This window comes from Balaenoptera physalus (genome assembly GCF_965194825.1).
Source record: "Balaenoptera physalus genome assembly, chromosome: 4".
Taxonomy (NCBI): Eukaryota; Metazoa; Chordata; class Mammalia; order Artiodactyla; family Balaenopteridae; genus Balaenoptera; species Balaenoptera physalus.
In genome coordinates this window covers 108,917,071-108,936,344 of record NC_138891.1, presented here as the reverse complement: position 1 = coordinate 108,936,344, position 19,274 = coordinate 108,917,071, and the positions used below count along the sequence as shown (strand labels likewise).

Sequence of the window (19,274 nt, the reverse complement as noted above, 5' to 3'; positions counted from 1 at the left end):
CTGATTTTTAATTTATCAAAGTAGGATAATGATTGGGTAACTATTTTTTAGGATACCAAATAAAGAAAATGCCCAATCATAAAACCTTAAACTTGGCTAACTCTATGCAAATCAACCTAAGAAAGAATCACAGAGACATAGAAATCTGAACTGCAGAATATTTTTTCTTCCTCAGTTATGAATAATTTTTCAAGTTGTGCTGTTTACTTCATATGATAGCAGGTCAGAAAATCATACAAATAACCAAATATTTCCAATGTTTTCCATGAATATAAAAGGAGGTATGAAGCTTTTGTTCACCTCCACTACCCCAATCTTCTTTCATTGATGTCTTCATTCATTACGCATATGAATGTGTTTAACAACTATAATGAATACAGCATTTATTATGATCTTCCCTAATACACAGAAGTACAAAAAACAAGTCTCCATACTTGTGATCTTTACCTTTTACTTAGGGAGATAAAAGATGTGGATTAGAAAAAACAGGATAATTGTTTTTAAACATTCAAGGGAATTTATGAAATTAGATGAAAATTATATGGCTAAGTATTTAGAGCACTACATTCAAAACATTTTCACATGGCACACAAACAAAATGATGTTTACAGCACATCAAGGTAATGGAAAGGCAACTTGCAGCTGAACCAGTCTAGGACCTCTGGTCACACCAGTTTCTATATGGTTGTTAAGGAGTGTAATAGTTCAGCATACCTGCAATTGGTTCAGTTTAAACACATATCTACCACACAGTTCACACCAGCTGGCAAACACACACTTAGGGAGTATCCAGGTAGGACGAGATTGATAAGAAGAGTCTTCTTGGATTTGTTGATGTCTGAATCTATTTTAGATATACATCAATTCATAAAGGAACATTCTAGATATTGATGGTGATGATGATCATGATGATGATGATGGTAATAATAAAAGAAGAATTCATGGAAAGAAGATGTTAAGTAAAGTAGAAGAATATCATGTGTGAAGAAAACAGACTACTTGGGTTAAGCCAAAACTGAGGTTTTTAAGGTGCTTGTTAAGAATGTGGTGATAAATGTCACTTTAGTAGGAGTCATGATTCAATACAGTAAACTAAGACTTTATGTGAGTCACAATAATAAGTTGAGGATAAATCATTATTAGAATATTTGAAAAGTATCTTATAGTTTTGTGAAATAGTTTCTGTCTTTGGAGGTATTCCAGTAGACACTCTATGTTCCTATTACAAAAATTTATAAGTTTGCCTGTGAGTTGGCTAAAACTTATAAGCAAATTCTGTGTTGAGCATGCTGTTAAATGAACCAGACTGTGTCTCCTCATCATAGACAGAACCTTGACCCAGAATTGTATGTTCATGACAGCAGTCGTTTTGAAAACCATTTTGGCTGTAATTCATTCACTTTAGAGCATCACTGCACATATAAATTAAAATTAAATGCTATTTTACTTTAGTAAAATTAAATATTAATAACTGTACTAAAATTAAAATAAATATTAAAATAAAATAGTTTTTAAAAATTAAATAAAGAGTAATTTCTCAATAAAGCTTTTATACTTCCTGAAAAATATATTAGCTGGCTATCTCAGGAATGCATGTCCCATCTACTAATAAGAAGAGTATGTCTTTGATTTGACCCACTGCCTTGGGAATCTTTAACATATTCTCACATATTCAAGCACAAGCACATACACAATTGAAACAGAGCAGTGAAAGTGTTCCTTGGAATTCCTTACTGTATTTTACAAGACCAAGCACATAGTTATATGGTTAGATAAAAGCTCATATATTAACACCTCCAACTTTACTCTTCTTAATCAAACTAGCCATTAAATCTTGAACTTTTTGAGTGAATTCTTGGGAAATGTTTACAAATTCTATTTTATGACTTCATATATCTCATGAGAGTAAATGAGAATTTCTGTTAAGTTTTGTTACTAATGTTACTGGGGATATTAATATGATGTTGGAGGTGGTAATCAGGAGGATGTGAAAACCACTTGACCCATGTGGGCAATCAGAGTCTCCTCATTCCCTCCCCTGTCCTTTGAAGTACACTCTGCCTACTGTTTCCACAGTGGAAGCTGTTCCAAGGACATAGCCTTGAGAAAGTAAGGTATTTTTGAAACTTCCTGGATTGTGCATGTGTCTGAACACAGTTAAGGACTCTATATAAACTTTTAAGATTCTGGTGGGTAGGTGAGGAGATCTACTCATCTTGTGGCAGCCCAAGACAAGCATCATAATTAAATTCCCTTGCTTATTAAGGCTGCTACCTACTGATTTAGAGTGGTCTGCCTTTTTTTTTTGTCTCTCTGTTCTCCGTGTAAGGGGGCCAGTTCGTGAACCAACATATGATACACCATTTTTGTAAAACATTACTAGAATTGATTATACTATGTTAAATTATTATAAAAACTAAAAACATATGTAAAACTGAATAAATTTATGTTCTAAACAAAAAGAAAATATGTAAAGGGCCTTTGAGAAGCAGTGATTCAAATTCTGGAATATATAGGGTTTTTTTAATTTTTAAAAGCAGGTAGACATATACTAATAGACAAATAGTATCCTTTGTGAGAAATCAATTAAAATTTATTTGAATTTTTATTACCACCATTGAGCAGTATACTTTAGATATAGAAATAGGTTTTAATTAAATTTGTATGTTGCATGAAAGCTGTTACAAATAAAAATTTCAATGCAAAATAGAATTTTCTCTTAATCATTTACTCAAAGTATGACACCATAGTTTAAAAAATCTTGAAAATTATAACCTTTAAAAAATGTCTACGTCTGGCATGCAGATTTTATGTGCCCTCGTGTTTTTTTTTTATTCTACTGCTGACGTTATAGTCACACAAAAAATGTTCTCTCGTGTAAACTACAATAAGCTCTGGTTTTGAACCAGATCATGAATAGGTACTGTTTTTTATTTTTCTAATTAACCTTATATCAAGAGATTTGGTCACAAGCTTCAACACCTACATAAGGTTTGTGAACGTAATTGGATAAAATAATATGACAGCAGCATACAAATATAGTTTATATTGTTAGAAACCAATTGGGATGATTTGTATGTCAAAGCAGCTGGGTAAAGCAGTCCAATGTTAAAGTACTAACAGGGCTAGAAGCAGGGCAATCATGTCCTGTGTTCCTTTATGGAATGAATCTTTCTTCCACACTGAATCTTTGCAATGCAGTGTAAAAGATGCTGACACAATCAATAATTCCCTCTTGAAAAAAAAGTTCAAAGATTCAATGTGAATAACATTATCCTATATTCTCAGAAGCCTTTTCCTGAATCGAGTAATATGGCTTCAGACAAGGATTCCAACTGAGCTGTGGCATAAAAAAAGATTACAAGGATTCAGTAGATCAGCAGGAAGCACAAAAAGAAAGCATGCTTTCTTGCAACTAGCTTGATTAAACCTAATGATCTAAGATAAAATTAAGATAACTAATTTTTTATCAATATCTCTGCTAAGACTTTGTTTTCCTATTTGCTCAAAGTTAACAAATATCTGCTACATTTTCTGAAAAGGTTCTGTTCTCAATTTTTTTTAGACTTAGGAATCTTTATTCTTGATTGATTCCTAAAGCATCAATCATGTAAACAGGAGTGATTCCCTCCTATGCTTTTAATGGAAAGCCTCTGTAATTCTGTTCCCAATCCCCCCATGCCTGATAAAACCTAAGGAAGCTAAACTTTTCTCATTTTCTTAAAAATGGCTAACAAATATAAGAATCTGTAACTTTTTTGTTTATTCAATATTTCTTTCTGATTAATACTTAATAAAATCAAGTAAATGTTGTTTTATATGATTATTTTTAAAATCAAGTATCCCCACATTCTTTTTTTTTTTTTTAATTTTTTTTTTTTTTAACTTTATAGCTACTTTTTATTTTTATTTATTTATTTTTATTTTTGGCTGTGCTGGGTCTTTCGGTTCGCGCGAGGGCTTTCTCTAGTTGCGGCAAGTGGGGGCCACTCTTCATCGCGGTGCGGGGACCGCTCTTCATCGCGGTGCGCGGGCCTTTCACTATCGCGGCCCCTCCCGTTGCGGGGCACAGGCTCCAGACGCGCAGGCTCAGTAGCTGTGGCTCACGGGCCCAGCCGCTCCGCGGCATGTGGGATCTTCCCAGACCAGGGCTCGAACCCGTGTCCCCTGCATTAGCAGGCAGATTCTCAACCACTGCGCCACCAGGGAAGCCCACCCCCCACATTCTTTAATTCTTGATTCATTTGAAAAGAAAAAGGTGGCTATGTGTAAATAGGAAAAAAATGATTTATTTCTTAGGTAACAATTATAAATGAAAGTTTTATATGTATAATCATACTACATACTCCCTATAATTCTATATATTAGTGGTGTTGCTCTCTTATTTTATATGTTATGATATATGTGAAAAAAACTGGATACAGTTATAGCAGTTGACTTTGAGCCAAAAGATTTTGGCAGCATCTACAGTCATACTGATAACCCCATTAACTGAGCCATTGCTTTTGATAATTATGAAAGTATTACCATTATAATCTAGCCAACACTTGAAATAGGAGACGGGCCATAGTATCCAGGATAATAGGAACCTAAATTCTCATCACTAGAAGTAAATCTTATCATATATCACTGTAAATAACATCTTTTCGAACAACACCTGGTAGAAGTACTGATATTAAACAGCCTTTTTTTCAAGATATTCTGCCATTATTTCAAAAGAATTGACTTTTTCCCACTTGGTTGTCACACCAAATGGTGCTTAGTTGGTATCTAGTGCAACTTGGAAATAAATTGAATTTGCAAGACTAGACTCCAGAATGTTAAAATGAGTTGATGCCATCTTATCCTAATGCACATGGACTAGTAAACATGAAAGTTTATTTTCAGCTATTCCATCATCAAACTTACATACCTGCATCCCCTACTTATAAAGGTATCCATATCTATTTTGGAATTACAGTCATAGGCTCTGTAGCATGTATAGATTTCCAAAGTAGTCAATTTCTATTTGCACATACTTGACTTCCCTTAAAAGCAAAGATTAATTTATTGAACTAAATAAAACATCCAACAGACAATGCTGCCAAGAGTTCCTAAAAGAGTTCAAATTTTAGGTAATTTTAGCAATGATGACTGGGCTTTATGTTAACTTACTGGGGTCCAGAATGCCTAATATAGTACTACTTTTAGAAGAAAAGACTGACATATGTTTATGTCCCTTCAAATAATGTCAAGCAAATGATGCACACATAATCTACTAATGGTGTTTATTCAAAGTGATCACAAAATATTTGGAAAATAGAATTAAAATTTCAAATATTAGTGTATATAATTATGGAATAAATATAGTGTATATGCTGCTTTTATAAAAGGAGAGTTTAATTGGAGGTAAGAGTTACTATGAAGTACATATGCTTCACTTTTGATCTTTGCTGTCGTCAAATTTTATCTTTTGTGCTTTATTTTTTAAAAAACCTGTCTTTTCCCTTTGCTCTTTTGTTATCATTTTTTAAAAAATTGGTCTAAGGATGATTTTCAATAGACTGCAGCAAAAGAGCTGCTCTGCAAGGTGTGAAACCCTGATTCTCTCTTCTGTCTTTAGATCTTCATTTCTGTGGCACTTAATGTAAATATGCTTAAATCAACATAATATGTCTATATAGTAAATCATTTTAGTCAAACTTGCATCTTAAGCTTTATCTGCAATTGCAAATTGAAATAATTCTGCATTTCAAGGTTGTTCATCAATTTCAAGAAGAGAAAAATATCTGAGGGAGGAGGGGGTTAAGGCCATTCAAACACCTGAGAAAGTTAACTAAAAAGGTGGAAATCAAAACCACAACAAATCATTAGTTTGTTAATTTAACCAACTTATTTAGTGTGCCGAACCTTTTTTTGATCTGACAATACAAAGATATTAATATATAGATCATATTTCCTAGAGTTCACAGTCTATAGACGAGCTCCCAACCCTCCCAAGAACATATGCCTGTCTCTCATCTTAACTTCTTTAGAACTCAGAAGGAAATGGCTGGGCAGAAAATTTGCTTTCCTTATCAGATATAGTGTTTCATGAATATATACATATAGCATTCTAAAAAAGATAGAAATTCCCTCTGCATTAGATAGTTTTATAAATTGTTCTAGCAAGAAATAGCTACCTTTCCTAATATAGATTATGGATTATTGTATGCTCTGAAAAAATAAGCTGGATATAAAAACTGATAGATGTCTAGACTTAAAGAAATAAATACTGTATTATTTTTGAATATTAAATTCAAATTTCAGTTTTCTTTGAGGAATATCCAGGAATGACTAGATATGAAATATTTCCTGTAAGTTCAAACAAAGAAAACAACTGACTGAGAGTTAAACAATGTTTTCAACTAATAGTCATATTAATATCACTGTTTATAGGTTAAGATACTCAAAATATGTAACACTGCCTTTAAAATTGGACAGAGACATGAAAATTTAACAAGTTACTATAAAAGCTTTATATTAGTGCAAAAATAAATACAGATATACATTTAAAATTATATATTTCTGTGAATGACTGTGATCTACTGTTATAACTACAATATTATTATTACATTAGTGTTGAAAATATGACTATTATTGACTACTATTTCTAATCCATCACATATTTGTTTTTCTATCATTAGAGGTAATACGATTATATATGAGAAACTGCTGGATGATCTTGACATTTTGGTGGTATTTTTTTTAGTTCCTCCTAGAAAAGTGAAATAAATCCTGATTTGCACCCTACAATTTAATACTTAAAAAGAATTTTGCAATAAATTCTGAGAATGTTCCCAGGAGTGGCTGAATTCATGCAATACCAAGAAAAGCAAGAAGAACAAATATATTTTCATGAGGTATCTAACAAGATGAACCAAGAAACAGCTCTTTAAATGTTGACATATTTATGACAGTAATATTAATAGCTTTATGAGCAAAAAAAAAATGTATTTCAGTGTTTCTTTTAGGTCTAGGAAGAACAAAAAAACATAAATAAAAGCTATGAAAACTTTGATCACTCTTCAAAAATTTAAATGGAAATATGTTTTTAATTCTAGCAGGCATGATAAAAAAATATAGTCTTCAAAATTGCTCCTGTAAATATTTTGCCCATCACTTTTTCTAAATTTAATATGATTTATTTTATTTAAATAATCAATATGTCTAATAAGAGAGGACATTTAATAAATAATGATGTGCAAAGGATAAAACTATCATGAATACAATGGAATAGTACACTTTGGACAGCCATAAAATAGCATTTGAAATTTACTTTTTGAGAATGACAAAAAGTGGTCTCCAGAAGAGAAAAACAGGTTTAGCAAGTTAGAGAAGTTCTAAATATGAAACTGAGACCACAGAATTTTGAATGATTCTATTATACAAACCCAATATGCATGCAAAAGAACCTGTTTAGTTCAACTGATATTTTGAAGAAAAGAAAAAGAAAATTTAAAAAGCCACATATTTCTAAAAATAAAATAAATATGTAAAGAAATTAGGGCAACTATGAGAGAAATCAGTGATTTGCAGAGAGCAGCTTAGGTTCAACATGATCCAGCTCTTGCAGACTCTATGAGTTTTCTATTGCTAATGTAATAAATTACCACCAATTTAGTGGCTTAAAACAGCAAACTTATTATATTACAATTTTCTAGGTCACAATTCTAATACCCAAGGGTTTAGTGTTGTTAAAAACTTAGCCACACTCATCTATTCTTCTCAAAGATAAGCAACAGTTGGAAGACATTTATTTGTAACAATTACACTCATGTAACTAATGTAATGAAAAGAGATTAGTGATACATGTTATGTTTCAAGAGTAGAGCTATAGTAATTAAGAGGTATAGCTCAGAATCAATTTGTTAATATAGAACGCTTGGAATAATGAAAAAGATTGGTCTAAGGACAATTGCATTTAGCAGGTATCATTTTTTTCTCTTTAAATTGAAGAAAATATATTTTCCTAAAGTTTTATCTTTTACTTCAATATACTGTCTTTAAAGTGACATTTTTGGAGTTTAGAAATTGGCAATTTAAAAAATTTCCCCCATTTATCTATCATATGTCAATGCTACAGTTTGATACTGGCTTAACAGAAATCAAGATGCCTAACAACATAGAAATAACGTCTAAGAAGTCAGTTTTCATTCAATCTATTATTTTAAATATGTTCACCTTCTGAATAACTATCATTTCATTTTTACATATATAAGAATGATCATTTTCTTTTTATATACAAGAATGTCATTTTTATGGGCTTGTTAAACATAGAGTCAACAAATCTAAAATCTAAAACTATTCAAGAAACATTTTGATATTTATAAATATAATGATTTCTAATATTATGATATACTGCATGATGCTTTAGGAGGGGAAGAATAAAAGTTTTGGGGGGGAATAAATGATTCCTATACCATAATTATGGTATAGATAAAATGTCAGTGTTTTAGACCATTTGGAGGCTGCTATAACAAATTACCCTACACTGGGTGGCTTAAAAACAATAGAAATTTATTTCTCATAGTTCAGGAGGCCAGGAAGTCCAAAATCAAGGAGTCAGCAAATTTGGTGCCTGGTGAAGGACACAAATCCCATTCATAAGGGCTCTACCCACATGACCTAATCACCTCCCAAAGGCCTCAGCTCTCTCTTTTTTTTCCCCAATTAAAGTATAGCTGACTTACAATATCAACTCTTACAATTATGTCTTTAATCCATTTTGCGTTTATTAGTTTCAGATAGTGATTCAATATGTTTATAGGTTATGCTCCATATAAAGTTATCATAAAATATTGGCTCTATTCCCTGTGCTGTACATCTTTGTATATTATACCAAGTGGTTTGTACCTCTTAAACCCCTTCCCCTATGCTGACCTTCACCCCACCGCATCCCAACAGGTAAACAAGAGTTTGTTCTCTTTATATGCGAGTCTGTTTTTGTTTTGTCATATTCATTCATTTGTTTAATTTGTTAGATTCCACATGTAAGGAAAAACATATAGTATTTGTCTTTCTCTGTCTGACTTATCTCACTAAGCATAATACACTCTAGGTCCATCCATATTGTTACAAGTGGCAAAATTTCATTTTTTTTTTTATAGCTGAGTAGTATTCTATTGTATATACATATCTTCTTTATACATTCATCTGTTGATGGACATTTAGGTTGCTTCCATACCTTGGTTACTGTAAATAATGTTACTATGAACATTGGGGTGAAAATACACTTTCTGAATTACTATTTTCATTTTCTTTGGATATATATCCAGGAGTGGAATTGCTGGATCATATGGTAGTTCTATTTTTAATTTTTTGAGTATTCTCCATAATGGCTGTACCAATTTACATTCCCACTAACAGTGTACAAGTGTTCCTTTTTCTTCACATTCTTGCAAACACTTATTACGGCTGTCTTTTTGATGACAGCCATTCTGAAGTATGCAAAGTGATAGCTAATGGTTTGTTTTTTTTTAATTTTGTTATTGCAGTATAGTTGATGTGGTTTTGATTTGCATTTCCCTGATGATTAGTGATACAGAGCATATTTTCATATGCCTGTTGGCCACCTGTGTGTCTTTGGAAAAATATCTGTTCAGATCCTGTGTCAATTTTTTAATTGGGTTGTTTGCTTTTTTAATATTGAGTTGTATGAGCTTTTGTATATTTTAGATATTAACACCTTATTGTTCATATCATTTGCAAATATCTTCTCCCATTTAGCATGCTGCCTTCTTACTTTGTTCATGGTTTTCTTCACTGTACAAAATCTTTTAATTTTGATTAGGTTTCATTTGTTTATTTTTACTTTTGTTTCCCTTGCCTGTGGAGACAGATAAAAGAAATATAAAAGACCTATGTCAAAGGGAGCACTGCCTGTTTTCTTCTAGGAGTTTTATGGTTTTTGTCTTACAATTATGTCTTTAATCCATTTTGAGTTTATTTTTGGGTATGGTGAGAGAAATGTTCTAATTTTATTCTTGTACATATACTTGTCCAGTTTTCCCAACACCACTTATTGAAGAGACCACCTTTTCCCCACTGTATATTCTTACCTCCTTTGTCATAGATTAACTGACCATATGTGCACAGGTTCATATCTGGGCTCTATTATTATTTTCCATTTGATCTATGTGTGTTTTTGTGCCAGTATCATACTGTTTTAATTACTTTCTAGTATAGTATGAAGTCAAGGAATGTGATACCACAAGCTTTTCTTTTTTTCTCAAGATTGCTTTGGCTCTTTGGGTTCCTGTGAACATTTTAGGATTATTTGTTCTAATTCTTTGAAAAATGTCACATTTTAGGATTATTTGTTCTAATTCTTTGAAAAATGTCACATTTTAGGATTATTTGTTCTAGTTCTTTGAAAAATGTCACTGGTATCCTGATAGGATTGCATTAAATCAGTAGATGGCTTTGTCAGTATAGATATTTTAACAATATTAATTCTTCCCATCAATGAACATGAGATATCTTTCCATTTATTTCTACTGTCTTCAATTTCCTTCATCAATGTCTCCTTGGTTAAATTTATTCCTAGGTATTTTTTGGATGCAATTATAAATTGAGTTATTTTCTTAATTTTTCTGATAGTTTATTATTAGTGTATAGAAAGGCAACAGTTTTCTGTATATTAATCTTATATTCTATAACTTTACTGAATTCATTTATTAATTCTAATAGATTGCAGGGTTTTATATACATGGTATCATGTTATCTGCAAGCAATGACAGTTTTACTTCTTCCTTTCCAATTTGAAAGCATTTTATTTCTTTTCCTTGTCTGATTGCTGTGGCTAGAACTCCCAACACTATGTTAAATAGAAATGCAAGAATGGACATCCTTTTCTTCTTCCTGATCTTAAAAGACTTCAGCTTCCCATAATTGACTATGATGTGAGCTGTGGGTTTGTCATAATTGGCCTTTTTTATGTTGAGAAATGTTCCCTTTATATCAACTATGTTGAGACTTTTTATCATGAATAAATATTGACTTTTGTCAAATGCTTTTTCTTCATCTATTGAAATGATTATGGGATTTTTACCATTCATTTTGTTAATGTGGTCTATAACTGATTAATTTGTAGATATTGTACCATCTTTGGATCACTGGGATAAATCCCACATGATCACAGTGTATAATCCTTTTTATATATATATTTTTAATTTGGTTTGTTAATATTATGTTAAGGATTTTCTCATCTATCTTCATCAGAGATACTGGTCTGTAATTTTCCTTTCTTTTAGTATCTTTGTCTGGTTTGGGTATCATAGTAATGCTGGCTATGAACGATGAGTTTGGAAGTGTTCCTCCTCTTCAATTTTTTGGAATCTTTGAGAAGGATAGGTATTAACTCTTCTTTATAGGTTTGGTAGAATTCCCCAGTGAAGCTGTCTGGTCCTGATCTTTTGTTTGTTGGGAGTTTTTTGATTACTGATTCAATTTCAGTAACAGTAATCAGTCTGTTTAGGTTATCTATTTCTTCCTGATCAGTCATAGAAGATTGTATGTTTCTAGAAATTTATCATTTTCTCTAGGCTGTCCAATTTGTTGGCATATAACTGTTCATAGTATTCTCTTATGATTGGATTTCTGTGATATCAGTTGAAGCTTTTCCTGTTTCATTTCTAATTTTGTTTATCTGAGTCTTCTCTTATTTTTTTCTTAATAAAGTCTGGCAAAAGGCTTATGAATTTTGTTATCATTTCAAACAACCAGCTCTTGGTTTCACTGATATTTTCTATTGTTTTGGGGGTCTCCAATTTATTTCCACTCTGATCTTTATTATTTTCTTCCTTCTGCTGGCTTTGGGCTTTGTTTGTTCTTCTTTTACTAATTTCCTTAGGTGGTAGGTTAGGTTGCTTACTTGAGATTTTTCTTGTTTCTTGAGGTAGGCCAATATCACTTTAAACTTTCCTCTGCTTTTGCTACATCCAGTAGATTTTGTAAAGTGGTGTTTTATTTTCATTTGTATCAAGGTATTTTCTGATTTCCTTTCTGATTTCTTCATTGACTTACTGGTTTTTCAGTAGCACATAGTTCACTCTTCACATGTTTGTGCTTTTCTCCAGTTTTCTTCCTGTAATTGATTTTTAGTTTCATACTATTGTGATCAAAAAAGATGTTTGGTATACTTTTTATCTTCTTACATTTGTTGAGACCTGTTTTGTGGCCTAGCATGTGATTTAACCTGGAGAAAGTTCCATGGGCACTTAAAAAGAATGTATATTCTGTTGGTTTCAGACAGAATGTCCTATAAATATGCATTAAGTCCAACTGGTCGAATGTGTCACTGAAGCTCACTGTTTCCTTATTGATTTTCTATCACGATGATTTTTCTATTGCTGTCAGTAGTGTGTGAAAGTCCCTTATTATTCTTGTAAGTTTGTCCATTTTTCCCTATATGTCTGTTAATATTTGATTTATATATTAGGTGCATATATGTTTACAAACTATATATCCTGTTCTTGGATTGATCCCTTTATCATTATACAATGCTCCACTATTTGTTTTATCATGAACTTCATTTTTAAATCTACTCTGTCTGATGAATATTGCCACCCAAACTTTCTTTTCATTTCCATTTGCATAGAATATTTTTCCAACCTCTTACTTTCAGTCTGTGTGTGCCTTTAGCTCTGAAAGTAAGCCTCTAGTAGACAGCATACAGATGGGTCTTGTTTCTTAATCCAATCTGTTACACTATGTCTTTTTTTTTTTTTTTTTTTACTTACTGATTTTTTTTTCTTAATTTATTTATTTATTTATTTATTTTTTTTAACATCTTTATTGAAGTATAATTGCCTTACAATGGTGTGTTAGCTTCTGCTTTATAACAAAGTGAATCAGTTATACATATACAATATGTTCCCATTTCTCTTCCCTCTTGCATCTCCCTCCCTCCCACCCTCCCCATCCCATCCCTCTAGATGGTCACAAAGCACCGAGCTGATCTCCCTGTGCTATGCGGCTGCTTCCCACTAGTTATCTATTTTACATTTGGTAGTGTATATATGTCCATGACACTCTCTTACCCTGTCACATCTCACCCCACCCCCTCCCCATATCCTCAAGTCCATTCTCTAGTAGGTCTGTGTCTTTATTCCCGTCTTGCCACTAGGTTCTTCATGGCCTTTTTTTTTTTTTTTTTTTTCCCCTTAGATTCCGTATATATGTGTTAGCATACTGTATTTGTTTTTCTCTTTCTGACTTACTTCACTCTGTATGACAGACTCTAACTCCATCCACCTCATTACAAATACCTCCATTTCATTTCTTTTTATGGCTGAGTAATATTCCATTGTATATATGTGCCACATCTTCTTTATCCATTCATCTGTCGATGGACATTTAGATTGCTTCCATGTCCTGGCTATTGTAAATAGAGCTGCAATGAACATTTTGGTACATGACTCTTTTTGACCTATGGTTTTCTCAGGGTATATGCCCAGTAGTGGGATTGCTGGGTCATATGGTAGTTCTATTTGTAGTTTTTTAAGGAACCTCCATACTGTTCTCCATAGTGGCTGTATCAATTTACATTCCCACCAACAGTGCAAGAGTGTTCCCTTTCCTCCACACCCTCTCCAGCATTTATTGTTTCTAGATTTTTTGATGATGGCCATTCTGACCGGTGTGAGATGATATCTCATTGTAGTTTTGATTTGCATTTCTCTAATGATTAATGATGTTGAGCATTCTTTCATGTGTCTGTAGGCCATCTGTATATCTTCTTTGGAGAAATGTCTATTTAGGTCTTCGGCCCATTTTTGGATTGGGTTGTTCGTTTTTTTGTTATTGAGCTGCATGAGCTGCTTGTAAATCTTGGAGATTAATCCTTTGTCAGTTGCTTCATTTGCAAATATTTTCTCCCATTCTGATGGTTGTCTTTTGGTCTTGTTTATGGTTTCCTTTGCTGTGCAAAAGCTTTTAAGTTTCATTAGGTCCCATTTGTTTATTTGTGTTCTTATTTCCATTTCTCTGGGAGCTGGGTCAAAAAGAATCTTGCTGTGATGTATGTCATAGAGTGTTCTGCCTATGTTTTTCTCTAAGAGTTTGATAGTGTCTGCCCTTACACTTAGGTCTTTAATCCATTTTGAGTTTATTTTTGTGCATGGTGTCAGGGAGTGTTCTAATTTCATACTTTTACATGTACCTGTCCAATTTTCCTAGCACCACTTATTGAAGAGGCTGTCTTTTCTCCACTGTATATGCTTGCCTCCTTTATCAAAAATAAGGTGCCCATATGTGTGTGGGTTTATCTCTGGGCTTTCTATCCTGTTCCATTGATCTATATTTCTGTTTTTGTGCCAGTACCAAACTGTCTTGATTACTGAAGCTTTGTAATATAGTCTGAAGTCAGGGAGCCTGATTCCCCCAGCTCCATTTTTCGTTCTCAAGATTGCTTTGGCTATTCGGGGTCTTTTGTGTTTCCATACAAATTGTGAAATTTTTTGTTCTAGTTCTGTGAAAAATGCCAGTGGTAGTTTGATAGGGATTGCATTGAATCTGTAGATTGCTTTGGGTAGTAGAGTCATTTTCACAATGTTGATTCTTCCAATCCAGGAACATGGTATATCTCTCCATCTATTTGTATCATCTTTAATTTCTTTCATCAGTGTCTTATAATTTTCTGCATACAGGTCTTTTGTCTCCTTAGGTAGGTTTATTCCTAGATATTTTATTCTTTTTGTTGCAATGGTAAATGGGAGTGTTTTCTTAATTTCACTTTCAGATTTTTCGTCATTAGTGTATAGAAATGCAAGAGATTTCTGTGCATTAATTTTGTATCCTGCTACTTTACCAAATTCATTGATTAGCTCTAGGAGTTTTCTGGTAGCATCTTTAGGATTCTCTATGTATAGTATCATGTCATCTGCAAATAGTGACAGCTTTACTTCTTCTTTTCCGATTTGGATTCCTTTTATTTCTTTGTCTTCTCTGATTGCTGTGGCTAACACTTCCAAAACTATGTTGAATAATAGTGGTGAGAGTGGGCAACCTTGTCTTGTTCCTGATCTTAGTGGAAATGGTTTCAGGTTTTCACCATTGAGGACAATGTTGGCTGTGGGTTTGTCATATATGGCCTTTATTATGTTGAGGAAAGTTCCCTCTATGCCTACTTTCTGCAGGGCTTTTATCATAAATGGGTGTTGAATTTTGTCGAAAGCTTTCTCTGCATCTATTGAGATGATCATATGGTTTTTCTCCTTCAGTTTGTTAATATGATGTATCACATTGATTGATTTGCGTATATTGAAGAATCCTTGCATTCCTGGGATAAACCCCACTTGATCATGGTGTATGATCCTTTTAATGTGCTGTTGGATTCTGTTTGCTAGTATTTTGTTGAGGATTTTTGCATCTATGTTCATCAGTGATATTGGCCTGTAGTTTTCTTTCTTTGTGACATCTTTGTCTGGTTTTGGTATCAGGGTGATGGTGGCCTCGTAGAATGAGTTTGGGAGTGTTCCTCCCTCTGCAATATTTTGGAAGAGTTTGAGAAGGATAGGTGTTAGCTCTTCTCTAAATGTTTGATAGAATTCACCTGTGAAGCCATCTGGTCCTGGGCTTTTGTTTGTTGGAAGGTTTTTAATCACAGTTTCAATTTCAGTGCTTGTGATTGGTCTGTTCATATTTTCTATTTCTTCCTGGTTCAGTCTCGGCAGTTTGTGCCTTTCTAAGAATCTGTCCATTTCTTCCAGGTTGTCCATTTTATTGGCATAGAGTTGCTTGTAGTAATCTCTCATGATCTTTTGTATTTCTGCAGTGTCAGTGGTTACTTCTCCTTTTTCATTTCTAATTCTATTGATCTGAGTCTTCTCCCTTTTTCTCTTGATGAGTCTGGCTAATGGTTTATCAATTTTGTTTATCTTCTCAAAGAACCAGCTTTTAGTTTCATTGATTTTTGCTATTGTTTCCTTCATTTCTTTTTCATTTATTTCTGACCTGATCTTTATAATTTCTTTCCTTCTGCTGGCTTTGGGGTTTTTTTGTTCTTCTTTCTCTAATTGCTTTAGGTGCAAGGTTAGGTTACACTATGTCTTTTTATTGGAGCATTTAGTCCATTGGCATTTAAAGTGATTATTGATAGTTTTGCCACTTTACTTGTTTCCTGATTGTTTTTGTAGTTCTTATCTCTTATTTTCTTCTTCTCATAGTCTCTTACCTTTTGGTTTGATGATTGTCTTTAATGTTATGCTTGGGTTCTTTTCTCTCTAATTTTTGGGTATCTATTGTAGGTTTTTGATTTGTGGTTATCATGGAGTTCATATATGCTGACCTATAACTAGATCTAGTTGTTTTAAACTGATAGTCTTTTTAAGTTCAAACACATTCTAAAAGATCTATGTTTTTTTACTCCCCACCCCAGTTTTCTTTTTTTGTTTTTGATGTCAAATTTTACATCTTTATGTCTATCCCTTAACTGTCCATTTTATAGTTGATTTTACAATTTTTGTCTTTTAATCTTTGTACAAGCTTAAATGGTTGATCCACTGCTTTTACTATACATTGGCATTTACCAGTGAGAATTTTTCCTTCATATATTTTCTTATTTCTCATTATCATCTTTTCCTTTTCACTTAAAGAAGACCCTTTAACATTTCCTGAAATGTCAGTTTAGTAGTGATGAACTCTTAAGTTTTTACTTGTCTGGGAAACTTTATCCCTCCCTCAATGCTAAATGTTAACCTTGTTGGGTAGAGTATCCTAGGTTGTAGATATTTTTTTTTCCTTTCAGTCCTTTAAATATATTATGCCACCCACTTCTGACCTGCAAAGTTTCTGCTGAAAAATCAGCTGATAGCCTTATGGATGTTCCCTTGTATGTGATTCTTTGTTTTTCTCTTGCTGGCTTTAAAACTCTCTTTAAGTTTTGCCATTTTAATAATAATATGTCTTGGTGGGGGTCTCTTTGGTTTCATCTTTTAGGGGACACTCTGTGCTTCTTGGACCTGGATATCCATTTCCTTCTTCGGATTAGGGAAGTTTTCAGCCACAGTTTCATTAAACACATTTTCTACCACTTTGTCTCTCTCTCTTCTTCTGAGACCCTAAATGTTAGTATACCTGATGTTGTCCCAGATATCCCTTAAAATGTCATTTTTCTAAAATTTGGTTTTCATTTTGCTCTTCTGATTGGGTGATTACCACTATTCTAACCTCCAGATCACTTATGGGTTCTCCCTCATCACCTAATTTTCTTTTAACTCCTTCTAGTTATTAAATTAATTTCAGTTATTGTATTCTTCACCTCTGACTGGTTTTTAATATTTTTTTAGTTCTTTGTTGAAGTTCTCACTGTGTTCATCTATTCTTTTCCAAGTTCAGTTAGCACTCATTACTATCTTGATCTCTTAGATAAATTTTCTCTTTTTCATTAGGGTTTTTCTCCAGGGGTTTTATGTTATTCTTTCATTTGAAACATATTCCTCTGTCTTCTTTTGCTTAATTTTCTTTCTTTCTATGAAATTAGGTGAAACATTTACTTATCCCAATCATGAAGGCATATCATTTTGTGGGAGTATCCCTATGAAGTCTCTGTGTGCCCAGTGGCTTTGGTGGGAGAGCTGGATCTGAAGTGAACATGGTCTGCATTTTCCCCTGAGGTACACTGGCAGCTTCTGCCTTTGTAGGAAGTAGGGCTACATTTGGAGGGGCTAGAGCTAGACCTAGGTGTGATCTGGGGCTTCTCCTAGGCTCAATGGCAGTTACCACCCTACTGGGGATGGGGTCGGGGTCAAAGGTGCTGAAGCAGGTGCCCTGGGATAGATGGGCTTCTCCCCTGCGTAGTGGCCATCTCCAACTTGATTAGGGGTGTGGCAGGAGCCAGAGGGCTTGAGGATGCACTTCTGAGTTGGTTTCACCTTTTCTTCAGTTCTGTTCCCTCCCAGCAGCATGCACATATGCACACACCATCCAATGGCAGTCTCTGCCTTGGCTGGAGGCAGGGCTGATGCCCAAACTGGCTCCATTCCCTCCAAGTGCATTCACACTTGTTGGCAACTATGGCCTCTGCCTTAGTGGTGCAGTGTCAGAGCAAAAGGTGCTGGACAAAAAGCCTGGTGTGAGTGGGGGGTGGGTGCACTGGGGTGGTCCTGGCAGGCTGGCCAGAGCACCTGGCAGTTTTCAATCTGCTGCCTTTCATGCTGGGGCTGGAAGCAAGCAAGTTTACATGTGTGCTCTTTGGTTTCTTACAGCCATCTCATAAGCCCCACTCATTTTCAAAGCAGCTAGGTGGGTTCATCTTTCTGGTGTCTTATCTAGGGCTGGGGTGCCTAATATGTGGTCAAATCCCTCATTCCCCAGAGAGGATTCCCAAGATTCCTCCTTTCTGGGTCACCCTCTGAGGATGCAGGTCCCAACCTCATCCCTTCTCCTCCCGTCCTAGTAGATTCTGTGTGGTCCTTTATTTACAGCCTTGGCTGTAGAATAGCCATTCTGCTAGTCTTCAGGTCATTCTCAGCAAGAGTTGCTCTATATGTAGTTGTAGTTTTGATATGTTTGCAAGGGGAGGTGAACTCAGGGTCCTCCTACTCTCCCATCTTAATCCTGCTCAGGCCTCATCTCTTATACCATCACATTGGGGATTAGGGTTTCAAAAATGAATTTTTTTGAGGACACAAACATTCAGGACCTGACCATTAGTATACACAAGAAAGCAAATATATTAAAATATCTTATATGTATATGACTTAAACCAATTTGAATTTTTAATGTTATATTTTAGAATCAATCAAAATGTCCACATTTTTACCGAGGATTTTTTTTTAGTTTCAAGGAATATTGTATGTATAAATTCACAATTAAAACAACAACATCACATCTTTTCTTGTATTCATATTGAGGAAAGCAAAAAAAAATAAACAAAAAACCCAAAAAACAAAACAAAAAACCTTTTACATTTTCATACTCTCTGTCTGAAAATCACAGAGTACCTGGCAGAGAGCCTAGAAGAGCACAGAATATGTATATTTTACTTTCTTCATTCAGCACTTAGGACCTGGCATGTACCTGTGAGTTCTAAATAAATAATTTTGACAAAGATAATGATGACTGCATATTGGCACTGAGAAGAAAGTTATGAAATTTGAATTGTGTTTTGTAGTAAAAAAAAAAAAAGAAATTGCGGTCTGCTATTCCAGAATGATTCAACCTCCAGTATTTCTCTCTAATCCTGCCACTTCCTGCATTGGCTTTATGCCCCTTTTCTGTTCTTGGTTTTCTACACTATAAGGTGAGTCCAT

At 33.8% G+C, this 19,274-nt stretch overlaps 1 long non-coding RNA gene across 1 annotated transcript; it reads left to right on the top strand.

The window, feature by feature from the left end:
• Positions 1–4,223: 4,223 nt before the first annotated feature.
• Positions 4,224–18,923, top strand: LOC309659617. Its single transcript, XR_014262891.1, has 2 exons — positions 4,224–12,723; positions 16,059–18,923. It is a non-coding gene; the product is annotated as an uncharacterized lncRNA (long non-coding RNA).
• Positions 18,924–19,274: the final 351 nt, after the last annotated feature.